The sequence below is a fragment of the Macaca nemestrina genome, chromosome 1 (assembly GCF_043159975.1).
Source record: "Macaca nemestrina isolate mMacNem1 chromosome 1, mMacNem.hap1, whole genome shotgun sequence".
NCBI lineage: Eukaryota > Metazoa > Chordata > Mammalia > Primates > Cercopithecidae > Macaca > Macaca nemestrina.
In genome coordinates this window covers 35,306,706-35,325,611 of record NC_092125.1, presented here as the reverse complement: position 1 = coordinate 35,325,611, position 18,906 = coordinate 35,306,706, and positions in this window count along the sequence as shown.

Genomic DNA, 18,906 nt, shown 5'->3' with positions numbered 1-18,906 from the left:
GGGGAGGTGGGAGTGGGAATCTTTATCTTGTTCTAATTTTCAAGGGGAATGCTTCCAGCTTTTGCCCATTCAATATGATGTTGGCTGTGTGTTTTTCACGGATGGCTCTTATTATTTTGAAGTATGTTCCTTCATTGCCCAGTTTTCTGAGGGTTTTGAACATGAAGAGATGCTGAATTTTATTGAAACCTTTCCTGCATCTACTGAGATTATATGTTTCTTTTTTTAGATCTGTTTATGTGGTAAATCACATTTGTTAATTTGCATGTATCAAACCTACCTTGTATCCCAGAGGTAAAACCTACTTGATCATATTGGATAAGGTTTTTGATGTCCTGCTGAATTTTGTTTGCTAGTATTTTGTTGAGGATTTTTTCCACCTATTTTCATCAAGGATATTGACCTAAAGTTTTCTTTTTGTTATTTCTCTACCAGATTTTATTATCAGTATGATTCTGGCCTCAAAGAATGAGTTAGGGAGGAGTCCCTTCTCCTCAGTTTTTTGGAATAGTTTCAGTAGGAATGGTACAAGCTCTTCCTTATGCATCTGGTAGAATTTGGCTGTCAATCCTTCTGGTCCTGGGTTTTTTCTGGTTGGTAGGCTTTTTATTGCAGATTCAATTTTGGAACTCTTTGATCTGTTCATGCATTCAATTTCTTCCTGGTACAATCTTGGGAGGTTGTTTGTTTCTAGGAATTTATCAGTTTTTCGCCTAGATTGTCTAGCTTGTATACATAGAGATGTTAGATTCTGAGGGTTTTTGTATTTCTGTGGGGTCAGTGGTAACCTCCCTTTTGTCGTTTCTGATGGTATTTATTTGGATATTCTCTCTCTCTCTCTTTTTTTTTATTAGTCTAGCTAGCAGTCTATCAGTCATTAATTCTTGTAAAGAACCAACACCTGGATTCACTGATCTTTTTTATGGTTTGTTGTGTCTCAGTTTCCTTAAGTTCAGTTTTGATTTTGGTTATTTCTTGTCTTCTGCTAGCTTTGGGGTTGGTTTGCTCTTGTTTCTCTAGTTCCTTTAGTTATTGTGTTCTTAATTTGAGATCTTTCTAACTTTTTGATGTGGGCATTTAGTGTTATAAACTTTCTCTTAACAATACTTTAGTTGTGTCCCAGAGATTCTGTATTGTATTTTCATTCTCATTAGTTTCATAGAATTTCTTGATTTCTGCCTTAATTTCATTATTAACCCAAAAGTCATTCAGGAGCAGGTTTTTAAATTTCCATGTAATTTTATGGTTTTTAGCAATTTTCTTAGCATTGATTTCTATTTTTGTTGTGCTGTTGTCTGAGAGTGTGATTGGTATGATTTTGTTTTTTATGAATTTGCTGAGGATTGTTTTATGCCCAATTGTGTGATTGATTTTAGAGTATGTGCCATGTGAAAATGAGAAGAAAGTATTTTGCGTGGAGAATTCTGTAGATGTCTATGAGGTCCACTTGGTCAAGTGTTAAGTTCAGGTCCTGAATAATTCTGCTAGTTTTCTTACTCGATGATCTGTCTAATATTGTCATTGGGGTGTTCAAGTCTCCCACTATTATTGTGTGGTTATCTAAATTTCATCATAGGTATCTAAGAACTTGCTTTATGAATATGGGTGCTCCTGTGTTGGGTGCATGTATGTTAAGGATAGTTAGGTCTTCTTGTTGAATTGAGCCCTTTACCATTATGTAATGTCCTTCTTTGTCTTTTTTTTTTTTTTTTTTTAACTCTGTTGGTTTACAGTCTGTTTTGTCTGAAATTAGAATAGTAACCTCTGCTTTTTTTCTGTTTTCCTTTTGTTTGGTGGATTTTTCTCCACCCCTTTACTTGGAGACTGTGTGTGTCACTGCATGTAAGATGGGTCTCTGGAAGACAGCATACCCTTGGGTCTTGCTTCTTTATTCAACTTGCCAGTCTATGCCTTTTAATTGGGTTAGCCCATTTATATTCAAGGTTAGTGGTGTTGATATGTGTGGATTTGATCTTGTCATCAAGTTTTTAGGTTTTTATTATGCAGATTTGTTTCTGTGATTGCTTTATAGTGTCACTAGTCTATGTAGTCAAGTGTGTTTTTGTAGTGGCTGGTAGTGATGTTTACTTTCCATATTTAACACTGCCTTCAAGATCTCTTTCTCTTGTAAGGTAGGTCTGATGATAACAAATTCCCTCAGCATTTGCTTGTCTGAAAAGGATCTTATTTCTCCTTTGTTTATGAAGCTTAGTTGGGCTGAATATTAAATTATTGGCTGGAAATTCTTTTCTTTAAGGATGCTGAATATGAGCCCCCATCTCTTCTGGATTATAGGATCTGCTTAAAAATCTGCTGTTAGCCTAATAGGGTTCTCTTTGTAGATGACCTGCCTCTTTTCTCTAGCTGCCTGTAACATTTTTTTTTTTTTTTAAATCATTTTGACCTTGGGGAATCTGATGACTATTTGTCTTGAGAATGGTATTCTTATGTAGTATTTCACAGGGCTAGTATTTCACAGGGGTTCTCTGCATTTCCTTTGAATGTTGGCCTCTCTAGCGAGGTTGGGGAAATTTTCATTGACAATATTCTGAAATATATTTTCCAAGTTACTTGCTTTCTCTCCCTCTCTTTCAGGGATGCCAGTGAGTCATAGATTTGGTCTCTTCACATAATCCTATATTTCTCAGAGATTTTATTCAGTCTTCATTTATTTATTTTTGACTAATTTCAGAGACTATCTTCATACTCTGAGACTCTTTCCTCAGCTTGGCCTATTCTACTGTTAATACTTGGGATTGTATTCTGAAATTCTTTATGTGAGCTTTCCATTTCCAGATCTATCAGATTAGTTTGGTTCCTTTTTTATTTTTTATTTTTATTTTTTAGACAGAGTCTTACTCTGTCATCCAGGCTGGAGTATAGTGGCATGATCTTGGTTCACTGCAACCTCTGCCTCTTGGGTTCAAGTGCTTTTCCTGCCTCAGTCTCCCAAGTAGCTGGGATTACAGGTACATGCCATCATGTCTGGCTAATTTTTAGTATTTTTAGTGGAAATGGGGTTTTGCCGTTTTGGTCAGGCTTGTCTCAAACTCCTGACCTCAAGTGATCTGCCCACCTTGGCCTCCCAAAGTACTGGGATTACAGGTGTAAGCCACCATTCCTGGCCTGGTTATTTCTTAAAATGGCCATATTTCATCTTTCATCTCCTGTATTATTATATTTCTTATAATCCTTGGATATGACTTTGATTTTCTATTGAATATCAATGATCTTTGATATGGTTTGGATTTGTGTTTCTGCCCAAATTGCATGTCAAATTGTAATCTCCAATGATGGAGACAGGGCCTGGTGGGATGTGATTGGATCATGGGGGCAGACCTCTCCCTTGCTGTTCTTGTTAGAGTGAGTGAGTTCTCATGAGATCTCTGGTTGTTTAAAAGTGTATAGTACCTCCCCCTTCACTCTCTTGTTTCTGTTCTGGCCATGAAAGATGTGCCAGCTTCTCCTTCACCTTCCACCATGATTGTTACTTTCTTGAGGTCTCCACAGAAGCAGAAGCCTGAACATTCTGCAAAATCATGAGCCAATTAAACCTGTTGTCATTATAAATTACCCAGTTTTTGGAATTTCTTTATAGCAGTGTGAGAACAGACTAATACAGCAAATTAGTACTGGGAAGTGAGGCATTGCTATAAAGATACCTGAAAATGTGGAAGCAGCTTTGGAACTGGGTAAGGGGCAGAGGTTTGAGGAGTTTGGAGGGCAGGAAGATAAGGGAAAGTTTGAAACTTGCTGGAGACTTTTGAAATTGTTCTGACCAAAATCCTGATAGTGATATGGACAATGAAGTCCAAGCTGAGGTGGTCTCATATGGAGATGAGGAACTTATTGGGAAATAAAGTAAAGGTCACGCCTTCTATGCTCTAGCAAAGAGACTGGTGGCATTGTGCCCCTGCTCCAGGGATCTGTGGAACTTTGAACCTGAGAGAGATGATGTAGGTATCTGGTGGAAGAAATTTCTAAACAGCAAAACCTTCAAAAGTGACCTGGCTGCTTCTAACAGCTTATGCTCCTATGCATGAGCAAATAGATGATCTGCAACTGGAAATTAAAAGGGAAGCAGAGCATAAAAATTTGGAAAATTTGCAGCCTGACCATGTGGTAGAAAATAAAATCTCATTTTATGGGGAGGAATGTAAAGAGGAGTGGAATGTTAATAGTCACAACAATGAGGAAAATGCCTCGAAGGCATTTCAGACACCTTCGTGGCAGCCCCTCCAATCACAGGCCCAGAGGCCTAGGAGGAAAGAATAGTTTCATGGACCCAGCACAGGGCCCTGCTACCCTATGCACCTTGGGACACTGATTCTTGCATCCCAGCCATTCCAGCTCCAGCATGGCTAAAAGGGCCCCAGCTACATATCAGGACACAGCCTGTGGTATTCAGCCTGTGGGTGCACAGAGGGCAAGGACTGAGGCTTGGAGCCTCCCTCTAGATTTCAGAGGAGGTTTTTCAAAGTAAGAAGAACATGAGATTTTGGAGAAGCTGGGGCAGAATGATATGGATTGGATTTGTGTCTCTGTCTAAATCTCATGTCAAATTGTAATCTGTAATGTTGGAGGTGGGGCCTAGTGGGATGTGATTGGATCATGGGGGCAGACTTCCCCTTTGCTGTTCATGTGATAGTGAGTGAGTTCTCACAAAATCTGGTTGTTTAAAAGTGTATAGCCCCTCCCCCTTTATTCTCTTTATCCTGCTTCAGCCATGTAACATGTGCCAGCTTCACCTTTACCTCCCACCATGATTATAAGTTTTCTGAGGCCTCCACAGAAGCAGAAGCCTGTGCAGCCTGTGGACCACGAGCCAATTAAACCTCTTTTCTTTGTAATTTACCCAGTTTCAGGTATTTCTTTATAGCAATGTGAGAACAGATTTGTACAATCTTCATTCCTATTCATATTCTGAATTATTTTTCTGTCATTTCAGCTATTTCAGCCTGGTTAAGAATCATTGCTGGGAAACTAGTGTGGTTGTTTGGAGGTAAGAAGACACTCTGGTTTTTTGAGTTGCCGGAGTTATTGTGCTGATTCTTTCTCATCTTTGTGGGCTGATGTTCCTTCAGTCTTTGAAGTTGGTGCCATTTGAATAGGCTTTCCACTCCCTCGTTTTATCCTTTTGGATGTCTTAGGGGCTTTGATTTTGGTCTAAGATGAGTGCAGTCAATTGGCTGAAGATTAGGGGGACAAATATCAGTTCAGGACTCCTATGCTGTGTGCTCTATTTCTGGGGGTCTGCCAGCTTTGTTTTCTGGACCCTTGAGGTTAGAAACCTGCTGTGCTGGAGTGGCCAAGATGTTTATAGACCTCTGGTAACAACACTATGATGGGTGGTGCCAGCCAAGGCACTTCATCAGGTGGTGGCAGCAGGATTCATGGTCATTTCCATGTTCTAGCAGCAGCAACAGCAGCAGCAGCAGCAGCACAGCACATGCTTATTGACTGAGGTGGGGCACTGACCAGTGCAAGCGTGCCATTCTCCATGCAGGCATACACTGCCTTTGGTTTTAAATGTGTTTCCTGGATTCTAGAATGTCCTGGAGCCCTCCCTGTAGATCTCCCAGTGCCTGTAAGTAACAAGACAACAGAAGCTATGGCTTAGCCATGTGGGCCTCATTAAACATAGGATATGGAACAGTGAAGATGTGCTTGAGCTTAGCAGGCAGAAGCAAGAATTCCCTTTTTATTAATGAGTTGTAGGAATTTTTTATATTAACTAGATAACAGTCTGTCAAATACCAGTTTTACAAATATTTTCTTCCACCTCATGGCTTGCCTATTTTTTTAATGTTTTCTGAATGAGCAGAAATTTTCAATTTTGATGAAGCCTAAGTTGTCATTTTCTTTCTTTTTATGGTTATTGATTACTGTGTCCAGTCTAAGAAAGCTTTTCTTACTCCCAAGTTACAATGATATTGTCTTATTAGTTTTAGTTTTCACTTTTGGGAGTAGGAGTTATTATAAATTAATGTTTATGTATTGTGTGAGGTCAGGGTCAAAGTTTTTTCATATATTCATATCTAGTGTTTCATCATTTGTTAAGTAGAGATTCCTTACCATGTTAGGTTACTTTGATTTTTACCAAAAATTAAATGACCATGCAAGTGTGGGTATATTTCTGATTTATATTCTGCCCCATGATAAAATCATCAATTTACTGACTCTTATGGCAGGAACACCTTCCTTCATTACAAGAGCTTTATAATTCTGAAATCATGGTAAAAATTCTGTAACTTAATTTTTTTTTCAATATTGGCTTTGGATTTTCAGGTCTTGCATTTCCATATACATGTTAGGATGAGATTAATAGTTTCTACAAATAAGTCTGTTGGGATCACTATTGGAATTGCTTTCAAATAATTTGAGAAGAATTGTGGAGATTAGTTTGCCAGTAATTGACATCTTAAAAATATTAGTTTTATAATCAATGAACATGGTATATCTTTTCTCTTACATTTAAATTTTTTCTACGATGTTTGCAATTTTCATTTTACAGGTATTATGTTAAACTTATTAAGTATTTTGTGATTTTTGATGACATTGGAAGTAGAGTTGTTTTTAATTAAATTTTATAATTTACTAAGTAAAATACAATTAATTTTGTATATTATTTTTGCATTCTACAATTTTACTAAGTGCAGTTATGAGTTATATTAAATGGTTTGCAAATGTATTAGAATTTTCTGTGTTAACAATCATGTCTCTGGGCGTAGTGGCTCATGCCTGTCATCCCAGTACTTCAGAAGGCCAAGGTAGGTGGATCTCTTTATGTCAGGAGTTCAAGACCAGCCTGGCCAACATGGCAAAACCTTGTCTCTATAAAAGTACAAAAATTAGCTGGGGGAGGTGGTGTGCACCTGTAATCTCAGCTACTTAGGTCTCTGAGGCAGGAGAATTGCCTGAATCTGGGAGGCAGAGGTTGCAGTGAGCTGAGATCATGCCTCTGCATTCCAGCCTGGGTGACAGAGTAACACTCTATCTCAAAACAACAACAACAGTCATGTCATTTGCAATAAGACAGCTTTACTTCTTTTTAAATTTTTGAGCCTTTTATTTATTTCTTTTTCTTCACCTGCCCTGGCCATGACCTAAGTAGAATGTTGAATAGGAACAGTGAGAGTGGGCATCCTTGCCTTGTTTGTATCTAATGGGAAGAGTGTTTAATCGTCATTAAGTATGATGACAATTTTTCATTTTTATCAAAACCATTGATCATCTTAATGAATTCTCTTCAATTCTTCATTTTATTAGATTCAAAAATACGACTTACCATTTAAAATTTGTCAAATGTTTTGGGGGGAGAATTGGAAGATATTTGCCAGAGGATACAAAGTTTCATTTAGAAAAGATGAATAAGTTCTGGAGATATGCTGTGCAGCATGGTGTCTATAATAATAATAATAATATATTGTATACTTGAAAATTCTGGAAGTAGTAAATCTTAAATATTCTTATTACACAAAACAAAGTATGTGAGATGATAAAGATATTAACTAGCTTGATTTAACCATTTCATAACGTATACACATCTCAAAACATCACATTGTACACCATAAAGATATACAATTTTTATTTATCAATTAACAGCTTTATAAAGTTGAGAAAAATAAAAACAAACAGACAAGCCTGAAAGTGCGTGTACCCAAAAACAAATTAAAAAAACTCAAAAAAGAGAAATTTAGTCAAGTGTTTTCTGTGCATCTATTGATGTAATAAAATAGCTTTTCTCAACCATTTTGTTAATGTGTTGAATGACATTTATTTTTAAATGTTATACTTACATTGCACTCTTAGAATACATACCACTATATCATAATGCAATATCCTATTTACATACAACCGGACCCATTTTAGTTAACATTTTTGTTAAGAGTGTCTACATTTTGTTCTTGAAAGATGTTGTTCCCTCTTTCTATGTAATGTTTTATTCAGGTTTTGCTATTAGTTTTATTCTGGCCTCATAAAATTAATTGGAAAGTGATTTCTTTTTTTTTCAAAGAGGTTGTGTACATTTGGTTTTATTTCCTCCTCAGATGTCTGATAGATTCATCAGTAGAACCACCTGAGCCTAGAGTTTTCTGTGTGAAGAAGTTTTTGATAATAAATTCAATTTCTTTACCAGCAGGTATATGGGTCTTCCAATTTTCTGTTTTATCTTGTGTCAGTTTAATAAGTGTATATTTTGAGAAGTTTATTTCATTTAAGCTGTAGAATTTTTTAGCATGAAGCTGCTTATAATATTACCCTCTTATATGTTTAAATGTTTGTACAACCTTTAATGAAAACCTCCTTTTTGTTCCTGATATTGGTAATTTGTGTTATCTCTCTCTCTCTCTCTCTCTTTTTTTTTTCCACGATGTAGTCAAGACCAGACAATTTTGCTGGTCTTTTCTAACACTAACTTTGACCTTGTCATTTTTTTCCTATTGTTAATTTTCTATTCTGTATTCTCATTTTTATTTCCTTCTATCATAAACTTATTAGCATGTGTCTTATCTTTACAGTGGTAAAGGTTAGGAATAGACCTCAATTTTTAAAGTAAGAATTAAATGATAACATGTTTTCTGGTGCACAGTAATAAATAGATGGTATTCATTGTAATTATTATGAACACTTTCCTGATACTTCCTGTGAGGGTTTCTATAAATTTCTAGTTAAAAGTAATTGATATAAAGTATTGTTATTGGTATTTATGTGGGGGAAATTTTAACCGGATAGAGATCAACAGGTTAATATTTTACAGTTTTTACTGGATAAAGTTATAAATATTTGTAAGGCTGCATTCCCTTCAAAATGGAAAAAGCAGGTACTGTTTTTACTTGGGTGAGGCAATCTTCTCCTAAAGTGTAGATCAGTTGCTTACCATCTGGTGAGGGCATTTTTGTAAACCTGTGCTGACCTCAGCATCCCAGTCCCATTTATTACATTGAGTGAGATCAGCCTAGGGTTGAAAAGAGGTAGGAGTGTATAGAACCTGGTATCTATGATGACCTTGAATAAGAGAAAAAAAAAATTATAAAAATGAGAAAGTCAGGTATGGAAAGGTAGAATGAAATTATTTCTTGTTGAGATCTAGCAATATGACTTGACCATGTTAGGTACTTCATGTATTCTTTGCTATTCCTAACATTATGTGATATAGATTATTATATCCATTTTAGAGTTGAGTATATCCAAGGTTATAGTCAGCTGTACAATGAGATATGAAAGCCCATTTCTTAGCACTACATAAAGTCTGTACACAGCCCCCAAAGTAGATAGCCATAGACCATTGCCAGCATTGGTATGGTGTCAAATGGTAGTGTCAACTGGAGTATGGATTAAGCAAACATGTCAACACTCATCTTCAATCCCAGGATTTAAAATATCCTCTGATGTGAAGTGGGATAAAAGCTCTTTAGAACTTCAAATAAGGTGGGTTTTTTTGTTTGTTTGTTTGCTTGTTTTGGTGGGGTAAGTTGGTAACAGGAGGGTTGTATATAATAAAACAACTGTAGACTTTTCAGTTTGTGTTTTGTTGGAAGGTAATGAGGCCTACGGAATTGAAAACATCTCCAGAAAAGTAGACCTTGCTTTGTGCACTGGATGCATTAAGTTGAATATAAAGCTACTATTTGTATATAGGATCTCTTGACATAATTGTGAAGCTTTACTCCCATTAGGAAAACACAGGCACTGAAATTCAGGTTCTTGAATACAAGACCCAATAAAAACAACTCTTAAGCATCCTAACATGCACTTCAAAGGAGCATTTTGTCTCTGTCAATATGTAGTCTACAGTGCATTTAATTTTCTGAGGAAATCCCTGTGAGCATTTTGCTAAATGGGTAATCAATCTACCTGATCTTGCCCAGTTCAATTAAAGCACAGCTACAAGAGCACAGACAGTCCTTCCCACAGTGAAAGTGGCAAACAAGGTTAGCAAATGGAGGCTTGGGGCCCAGCTGGAACATGCCCCCTTATCCCATTGTCCTCAGGCGCATGGAGGGCAGGAAAATGGCAAAGGACAGCCAGTTGGCCACTTTCTCACATGCTGAGTCTTCTTTTGTTTTTCATTACATGCTGTTTTTTCTCGTTACAAGCTGACTCCTCCCTTGGCTTTGTCTATTTCTTTCCCTCATTCTTCTTTCTTCTCCTCTTCCTCCTCTTTCATCTCCTTTTTCTACTTCCTCTTCCTCTCTTTCTCTCTCTTTTCTTTATTTTATATGCTGCCTTTTGTTGCTTTGATGAGAGTTCTCAATAAACAAATTCAATATTTATTGGCTATGTTGCTTATAACACAGTAATAAGCATGGTAATCTAGAACCCATTACCAAAGATTTTGGAAGCCAGATATACTTCTGAGAGGGGGTTTTTCAGACTCCCTTTTTTGAGAGACAGAATGAGCCATAGCTATCATTCATTCTTTCAACAAATAATTTATTTACTATCAAGTACTGTTCCAGGTTATGAATATAGCAGTAAAAGAAAAGAAAAGAAATACATGCCTACAAAGGTTTCATACTTGGCAGGGAATGGAGAGACATATGTAATTTAAAAAGTAAATTATATAGTATATTGAAGGTGGTAAGCACTGGGGAGAAAAATAGAGGAGGGCAAGGAGGATGCGAATGCTGTAAGGTTGCAGTTTAAGAAGGGGTTTCAGGGTTGGCCTTGCTGAAGTGGTAACATTTGAGCAAAACCTAATGGAAGAGAAGATGAAGGAGTAAGTTGTATTTCTCTCTGGGAGGCTATCCAGAGGAAATAGCAAGTGCAAATGCCCCAAGGTGGGAGCACTCTTGGAGTATTTGAGAAACACAAGGAGTAGAGCATTTAGGGCTGAATTTTCCAGTAAAATTGCTATTTAACTTTCATGTGTAGTTTTTCAGGTATTTAATTATCATTTGTTGGTGTATACTAAAGACAGAGTAGTTGATTCCAAAGGGACTCCTAGAGGAATTCATACAAGATCAGAAGGTGCACAGATTGCTAGACCCAAAAGGAGAATTTAACAGGTTGTTGGAATATCATAAAAGGTTCAGGGAGGTAAAAATACCTGGCTGATATGAGCATTTTATCAAATGCGTGCACATCAGCTCATTCAAAAGGCTGCTACAAGAACACATACCTCCAGTGAATAAAATGCAGGCACACCAGTAGACTTAGAATGAAGAACACATCTACTATATTTCAGCACTTATTTGTTCTCTTCCTTCTCAAGCTTTACTCTCAGCAAATGCCTCCAGCCTTACTGAGAACATCATGGCCATCTGATCTTAGCTTCCTCAAAACCTTTGCCTCCACCCATGCTTGTCCCTAAGGCCTTTCTTTCTTCTCATAAGCTCCCTCTTTCTAACTAAGCCGCAGCCTTCTTTAGCATTCCTCCCAAACTTCTCTTCATAGAAGCTGTGAATTTTCCCATTTGATTACATCATTTTTTTCCTGCTTTCCAATGAGAGCAGGAGGGTTTTTGTTTGTTGCTTCTCTTACTCATTATTGGATACTCACAAAGCTGGTACTTCCTGGTACCAAGTAAGCATCTCATAAATATTTGTAAGTGGAATGAATGGTAGTTCTCTTTTACTTTCAGACAAAAATAATCCCCTTTACTGTGTTTCTAGAGGTAGTGAGAGATGCGTGGATGGGACGTTCTCCTTCATTTCTCCGCCTCTCTCCTAACCCCTCCTTTCCCATTTTCCTAAAGAGCAGGTCCTCCCAAAGCTCTAAACCTTAGAATTTTACATATGTCAAAGTTACCCATTTCTTCTCTTTCTCAATCAAAAGCCCAATTCCCTCAACAGAGAGCATTTCCCTGGGAAAGAAGGAGGTAAATAATCTAGTTGAAGTAATTGATTTTGATGTCCCAATAATTACATCAGAGCCCTCTTGGAGAGTATCGGAATCTTCAAAAGAGGGAGAAACCTTGTTCATCTCCATATTTTCATTTTGAAAACCTCAGAAAAAAACTGTCAGTGAACTGTAAAAGAAATCATTTAGTTTGGGAAAATTATTACCTGTTTTTCTTTATGAGAGACAGTCCCATGGGATTTTTTGTAAATCTGTCCTTTGTCCCTTCAAACCTTTTAAGTACTCTGTCTCTGGGTCTCATTATGGTTATTTTCAAACACCAATTTTGAGCTGTCTCTCTTGCAGCTGAGGCATCTCTGAGTGACATTTCCTATCAGGCCTGGAAGTGCATCTGACCTAACTCTGATTGTCCCATATCAGTGCTATGCGGGTCCAGCCAGTTTCTGTGATTGTAGGGTAGAAGGCAATTCCAGCCAATGGGTTAGCTCTATTTCACTCAGCAGGCTCTTCAGCTAAAAATCGCTTATTTTAAAGGGCCACTCAAGGGGCAAAGACAATGAGGACAAAAGTGTAGTTTGGCAAATCAGCAATCCTATTGAAAACCATTTCCAGTGGTTTTGGAATCAGGGGAAGACATGCTGTGTGGCAGGGCTTGACATGCCTGAAGCAACTGTAGTGACTCTCTAAATAGTAAAAAAATTTAGAAAATAAGGCTGGGTGGGCAGGAAATGTAGACACTTTCAAGTTACTTTTACTTCTCTGGTTTTCTTGCCAGATTGATTTCTTTCATTAGGGGAAGTTACTTCCATCTACATACCATTCTAGCCTCAGGAGGTAAGAGACTGATTTAGTGGTCTTAATTTAGAAGTGTCCTGAATTTTCAGGAATTTATTCTTTAATATTTGAATGCCCATATGTGACACTTGGATTAATCGACTTGATTTGGGTGTAAGTCTTTTGTGAGTTAATGCCGAAAATTGAGTCGGAAACATAATTTTGAATTAGCAGTGCCGTCATCTTGGACATCAAGGCTAGAAGTAAGTGATTAGAAAACTCTTTTCAGCACAAGCCCCAGTTAAAGGCCCATAGTCACTTCTTGTTTCCTGTTTTCTCTGGCTTAACCTCTTTAGCTTCACATTCAGGACCCTGAACCAAAGGTTTCCTCCTCTTAATCTCTGGCCAGTGCCCTCAATAGAAGCGTTATTGCTCCTTCCCTACCCCCAGGAAGGAGGTATGGAAGAGTGCAGGAATTTTCATAGTCATAGTTACTTGGGAGCAGTACCAGCATTTAATGGGTAGAGTTTAGGCATGCTAAAAGTTCTGTAATGTGTGATAGTCCTACAAGTGAAGAATTGTCCCCCTGCTTCCAGTGCCAGAAAACATCCATTGATAAATACCATTCATCTGACTCTATCAGCTTTACAATTATCCCTCTGCCCTAGCTCACATTCTTTGTCCTCCTCCTCATTTGTATTATTGCGTACTGTCTCTTCTTTACACATCTGTCTATGTCTATCCCACCTGAGATATACACTCATATACTGTCTACTTCTCTGAATTTATCCCTAAAGACTCAGCTTTTTCTTCACATCTTTCTTGAAACCTTTCCCAACCATGCCACTCTGAGTAACCTCCTAATACCATGAACCTCCTTCCCATCTATTTTATGCATCACTCTCAGGAGAATGAATCACAGCCTTTTGTTTGTTTTTGAACTTTTTGTGTCTATTATTCTTTCCTAAGCTCGTAGAGAACAGTCTTGTGTCATATACTTCTCCATCATTTGTTTCATCTTCTATCTCTGTAACCTTCTGCTCTAGCTAAATTACTTTCTTTCCCCCAAACACATTATGACAGAGACTGCTATGTGTCCACCACAGCCTACTTCCTTGTCCTCTTAGACATTCAGTGAGGCCTCCCTTGCAATAGGTGTTAGGTCTGAGTTTTAGCCAAACGAATGTGGGCAAAAGTGAGGTATATCACTTCTAGGTCTGGTACGTAACAATTTTCTATGTATAATCCATTCTTACTCTTTGTCTTTCCCATCCACTAACTAAAGGGAGAAGATGTCAAAGACCCAAAGGAGAGCAGAGCCACAAGACAACAAGAGTTAGGTCCTTAAATGACTAGGTAGAAGGCCACTCACTTATTGGGAACTGGGAACATCTGTATTAAACTCTATATGAACAATAAATAAAGTTTAACCTTGTTTCACCACTAAGATTATTGCAATTTTGTGACCATAGCAAGCATTACTAACACACACCATATCCTTTCTCATCTATGTGCACTTATTTTCATTTGCTTTCATTGCTTGGAATGAGTTTCCTCTTCACATGTTTAAATTTTATGCTTCATCTGATACCAGATTAATTCCTGCCTCCTCCAAGAAACTCCCTCCAGTTTCACCAATCCAGAGTGACTTCCTCTCCAAATGCTTGAAAATCACATAGACTACTTTTCCATTTGATTGGCAAATAATATAATACTGCATTGATTTTTATTTAGCTTTAATGTATATATTCTATCTTCTCTGGTAAATTTTAAGATCTGTCAAAGTAGTACCTTTGTCTTATGCTTCACAGTATTAGGAATGTTGTGGATGCTCAGGAAATAATTGTAAAATGAACAGATGGCCTTTTAAAAAAATTTGCATATTATCTCTTCTTACTGGCTTAACTTGTGTTACAGTATTTTGCTCCTTCCATGGATGATTTTGGTGTCATTTCTTGTTTCTGTGTCTACTTCTCAGACATGTGTCACAGAAATGCTGCTGCAAGAAAATTATATTTTCTTCATATCCATTCTCTTTCACTGTATTTACTTTTAAGTGTTTTTATTTACATGTGCTTAATATATGTTAGTTGAGTGAATGAATCCATTCTCTCCTCTGAATTTAGAAAAGAATATATGTCAATTAACCTAAACCTCCTGCTTTTGGAGATATCAAAACATTGTATTGGATTTCTTTATTTTCTTTGGTGTTATGAGAGTCATTGCATAGAGTTGGCTGACTTTTGTGAATGAGGTCAATCATTACTATATCGACTTTTTTTATCTAACAAAAGAAAAGATTCTTCAGTCTGTTACTGTTGTCTGATCATCACTTCTGCTGGTTTCATATTTGAGTTAATGTATCCTTATGCGTATGATATATTTTCCAAGTTAGTGGGGTAACCTGATGAGACTTTTCTTCCAAGAGATTTGTTTGAAGGAAAATCTACTACTGAGGCAAAGGCCTTGTCAAGAAATCAAAATTATTGACTCTGCTCTTCTTTTTTCCCTACTAAACCTTGAGACCCCATTCAGAAATCAATGGTGACCATAAAGAGGAGGTACACAGAATCAAGCTTCAGGAGACCTGACCTCTTTTCCCAACAGTTTGATCCTTAGAAATCCACCTCTTTCTGCATCATTCTATTCAGAGGAAAATGGGTCAATATATTTCTCACTTTCTTTTTCATGTCTTATTAGGATCAATGAGACAATGTTAATAACCATATAGGTAATTTCTGACTAATGGACAGATAATAAGCACACATTTTCATAATATACTGGTGTTAAAAACCTTTGCAATCAATGTGAAACAGATGGCTTAAGTCTTTAACTAGTCCCAATTACTTGCATGTATCAGACAGATGTGGCACTAGCAACACTATCCTTTGGTTATATCCTTGAGTTTCTGTCAGCCTTGAAAGGGGCAGATGTTAGGCCAGAAATAACAAATTTCCCAGGCCAGTGCCTGGGAAATTCCTAAGTAGCAAAATGGGAAGATTCCTTCACTGAGGAAGTTAGCGAGGTGGTGAGCCAGGCCTCCAGTGGTTGGTGCTGTCAGGGAGAGCCATGAAGGAAGGACACATTTATGGCAGAAGTTAGGAGCTGTGATGGGTGTAGGAAAAATCCAGTGACTCAGAGCAAGGCAATACAAATTATGAACTAATTAGAGTTTTAATTTAAAGACTGCCAGTACTTTTCTATAAACTGTCTCTTTCACTAATTATTTAACATGTCTATTCAGTTGAACTGCCTGCTTAATATGGGCATGGACCAGACTTCTTGTATGTCTACCTTGTGTCTAACATGATGCTAGACACATTGGAAGTGTTTGGTACATATTTGCCAGAGGAATTATATCTGTGCTTAGTTTCTGTTTGGTTCATTCTTTTCTGTTTCAGGTTTTGCGACTGATTTTTTATAGCTGCATTTAGGTATTCATTTTCTTATTCACTCAACAATTGTGCATTAAATGCCAAAAACTGTGCTAAGAGTTAGAGATATGGACAAAGTTTATACCCTCATAGAGCTTATATTCTTCATTGATATAGAAATAGACATATCCACCATATATATGGATTGAAAGATGCAGAAATAGATATACCTATATCTATCTAATCTGTATCTGTCTATGAAATAGAAACAGAATACTAAATGAAGCATGAAGGATTTCATGCAAATTTCTACAGAGAGAGAATTCTAGGCAAAAGAATTGTCTAGTTCCTGAGGCAGACATGTGCTTGCTGTGTTGGAGGAGCAGCAAGGAGGTCCATGTGACCAAAGAGGAGTAGCAAGGGGGAGAATTATAGGAAATGAGTTCAAAGAGTTAGGCAGGGGCCAGATTATTTAGGGGTTTTACACAGTAGTAAAGACTAGAAGTTATTCCAGGTGAGATGGGAAGACATTGAATGGCTTTGAGCAAGGGGTAGACCTGATCTGATTTCCTTCTCAACAGGAACATTCTGGCTGTCGTGTGGCATATAGATGTAAGGGGGTGAGAGTGCAGAGAGTCTCTTGCTGTGGTCCAGAGAGAAATGGCAGTGGCCTGAAATAGGAAGCAGTAGTGAATATGGTCTTCTCAGATCACCCTGATTATTGACAATGTAGAAGGGTGAGATTTCATTTTACAAGTTTGAGTGACTGGCCCTACAGTACTACTTTGACATTAAAGCACTGCTGATCTTGCTTTTGAAAACTGTGACTTTGTTATTCTAGGGCCTCGAGTCCTGATCAGAGCAGGCTCTAGAACCTAGGAGTACAAAAATCAGTGTAAAAAAAGTTGAAAGAGAAGCAGAAGATCTAGAAATAATAATGAGATATGGCTTCTGGTGTTACAACAACCCCTGACCATGCTGAAGGCCGTGCCCTCACTTCCTTTCATCCCATTTTTGTCTTAGTTCATTGGCTTCCGTGCCCAGCCCTTTAGTAGAAACCTGCTTTGCCCAGGCCATAGCTGACCTCTAGAGGGGCATGAGATGCCTGCATTTCAGTTATTGTCTTTCTTAACTCTCTGCACTGAGCAGCACTGGGCACCATGTCCTCTCTTGGTTTCCAGAACATCACACTCTGCTCTTTTGTCTTCCACCCTTCTGATAGTCCTTCTTCATCTCCTTTGCAAGTTCTTACTCTGTTCACTTTTTAAATATTAGTTTCCAGGGTTTTATTCTTTGCTCTCTTTTTTTTTTTTTTTTTTTTTTTGAGATGGAGTCTCGCTCTGTCGCCCAGGCTGGAGTGCAGTGGCCGGATCTCAGCTCACTGCACACTCCGCCTCCCGGGTTCAGGCCATTCTCCTGCCTCAGCCTCCCGAGTAGCTGGGACTACAGGCACCCGCCGCCTCGCCCGGCTAGTTTTTTGTATTTTTTAGTAGAGACGGGGTTTCACCGTGTTAGCCAGGATGGTCTCGATCTCCTGACCTCATGATCCGCCCGTCTCGGCCTCCCAAAGTGCTGGGATTACAGGCTTGAGCCACTGCGCCCGGCCTATTCTTTTCTCTCTTATCTTCTTACTCTTTCCATTCTCCTTGGGGCTTCCATCCTGTACAGGGGCTTAAGCCATCATGGATATGCAGATGTCCCCTCTCCCAATATCTTAATCTCTAGTTTTAACCTGTGAGTTGAGCCTCAGACTGCTAGACCAGTTGCCAACTGGTCACTGCTACCTGGATGTCACATAGCCTTAAACTGAGTGGTTTCTAAACTGAATTTGCTGTCTCAACCTTCCCCAGGTTCATTCTACTTTTCTTTCTTTCTTCTGCATCCCAGTTTGTGGAGCAATCCTGCATTGATCCTTCTTTTTATCATATCTTCATCCTCTATCAATCGCTCACTCAATTCGATGATTTTACTTCCTAAGTATATTTTAACCCCTCCCTTCTACTAATTCCTATAAGCACTGCTCCAATTGAGGCTCTCCTCATCTTTTACCTGGACTTCTAACTCATTTCTGTGCCTCCAGTTCATTGTCTTTACTTCCTCAGGGATCTACCTACCTAGCCTATAATCTGGTCATGTCACTCTTTTGGAGTAAATTCTCCAAAAAGTCACTGACACATACAGTGTGCTCTCTGGCTCCTCAGAGACCAAGCAGGGCTGTTCACCATCTGGCCCTGGCTCACCTTCCATTGTGACACACCTGAAATCTGTCTCTGTCTTCACTATTGTTCACACTCCAGGTCATTAAATTCTGGTAATAGTTCCTTTTTTTTTTTTTTTTTTTTGAGACAGAGTCTCACTCTGTTGCGCAGGCTGGAGTGCAGTGGTGTGATCTTGGCTCACTGCACCCTCTACCTCCTGGGTTCAAGAGATTCTCCTGACTCAGTCTCCTGAGTAGCTGGGACTACAAGTGTGAGCCACTGCACCTGTCTAATTTTTGCATTTTTAGAAGAGATGGGGTTTCATCATGTTGGCTGGTAATATTTCTTATTCTCTAGTCACATCAGGTTTTAGACCTATGATCATGCCATTTCCTTGCCTGAGAAGGCCTTCTTTCTGATCTGGATTATTCTGAGTATTTAAAACTCAACTCAGTGATACATGGCCTCTGGGATACCTTCTTTGCTATTCCCAAAATAGGTTCCATGCCCTTCCATGGTGTCTCTGGTGCCCTCATAACATCCTGCACTCATCACCATAGCATTATCAATGGTAATTATATGCTTATGTGTCTGTTTTCCCTCTCTGAGCCTTTGTGTCCTGATCTGTAAAATGGCAATAATAGTAACACTTATCTTAGAAGACCTTGGGGGGAATTAAATAAGAAAATTTATGTTATGAGTTCAGAACAGTGACTGGTACATAGAAAACACATTAATTGATAGCTACTTGGTAA